Below are 1,994 nucleotides of genomic sequence, written 5' to 3'. Positions count from 1 at the left end.
TGCGTACGCGTCATCTGGGAATTTGGCACTTCACGCGTATGCGTCAATGATGCGCACGCGTGACCTAGGAAAATCGGCATAAAGAGGTGTCAAGCTGAAAGTTGTGCTGGCCTGGTGCGGGCACTGTGCCCAAGGCACAAATTCACCCATGCGAACGCGTCCATGACGCGTGTGCACCATTTTTAAATTCTGACCACTCACGCGTACGCGTCACTGACGCGCACGCGTCATATGCTATTTTGGCACACATCCCGATACAAACAGAGAGTTGTGCGCAAGCAAGGCTGCCTTCGCAAGAGTAGCACAAGCTCGGTCACACGTATGCGTGACCGACATCGACGCGTCGTCTCCCCATTTGCGCGACCCACGTGTACGCGTGGAGTACGCGTGTGCGTCACTCGCGCAACACCACGAGATCCCTACGCCGCCACTTATCTTATCTTTTCTTTTCTAATCCTAATTTCTTCTATCTTCTCTTCTTTCTTCTTTCTTTCTTACTTCATCTCTTTAACTTCTCATCCTTCTTCGCTCTCATCCTATTTTACTTAATTTATTTGCATACTTTCATTCATTACATTTTAATTTTGTGCATATTTTTATTTTCTTTTCTAAATTTATTATTTTTCAATTGGTGTTAAAATTTTCTTATTCAACTGTTGCATCTTTTCTTGCATTATTTCGGTGCTTCATGACTTGTTTTATTCTGATTGGGTATTATTATTCATAATTCAATGCTCATTTTTATAATATTGGTATTCCTTTTGCGTTGATATGCACTTATACTATCTTGCATTACCCATACTCTCTTTCTCATTGTTGCAATTCTTGCACTATTGATATGTCGTATGCTTCTACTGTTTTCTCACTGTATGTTGTAGCTCCCATGTAATTGAGACCCTTATTATTTGGCATTACCCACTCATATTTTATTTGTTTTCTATCATTATTTTTGGGTTCCTGTTCTTCTTTTTCTCTTCTTTTAGGATGACCACCGAAGAAGGAAAAAGAGGAAAAATTTTCTTAATAGGGAGACAAACAAGTCCATCTGCACAATCTTTAGAGAAAAGTGTCAGTTGGAGAAATCCGTCCACTTGCACATATTAGCATGCACCGAGGACGGTGCAACCTTTAAGTGTGGGGAGGTCGATACTGATCTCCATGGGTTAGTTATTTTCTTCTCAACACCAATATTTTACTTTATTTGTTAGTTCATTGTTGTATTTGTATGTTTAATTGCATATTTGTTTGATTTTATGCATATTCTACTTGGTTGAAAAATAATAAGTTTCTTTTCAAGACCCTATTTTATAGTATTTCACTAATTTAAATTGAAAATTTGTGAAAAACTTGTTTGAAGAAATTTTAATTTGGAACATGGTTTTAGAGCTCGAACACACAAAACCAGTGAGATTTGAGCTTAATTTCATGGTTACATTATTTAACCATAATATTTTATTCTTGTGTGTTTCCTTCTCTATGATTGTAATCTATATTTTGTTCCAGTCTATATGTCTAATGTTTAGTGTATTTACATGCTTGCATATGATTGAGGCCATTATTTGAATACTAGCTCACTTATCCCAAATAGCCTACCCTTTCAATCACCTTTGTTAGCCACTTTGAGCCTTTTAATCCCCATTTGTTGTATATTTTACCACATCACTAACCTTAAGCGAAAAAATAAATTAAATACCCCAAATTGAATCTCTGGTTGGCTTAAGTTAAGGATTGTGTATCAATTAAGTGTGGAAAACTGTGGAAACTTGGGTTGATGAAAGTGTACAGTGTTTCATTGACAAAATATTGGGAATTTGGGTACCTACTCATGTGAGACTAGAAAAATTAAAAATCCATGTGCATTGATATGTTTTATTTACCTTTATATTTTTAATAAAATAAATAAATAAATAAATAATAAAAAATTAAAAAATAAAATTAAAAAAATTAAAAAATAAAATTAAAAAAAATAAATAAATAAAGAAAAAAGAGAAAAT

Source organism: Arachis duranensis, chromosome 9 (assembly GCF_000817695.3).
Source record: "Arachis duranensis cultivar V14167 chromosome 9, aradu.V14167.gnm2.J7QH, whole genome shotgun sequence".
NCBI lineage: Eukaryota > Viridiplantae > Streptophyta > Magnoliopsida > Fabales > Fabaceae > Arachis > Arachis duranensis.
This window is presented reverse-complemented; position numbering follows the sequence as displayed.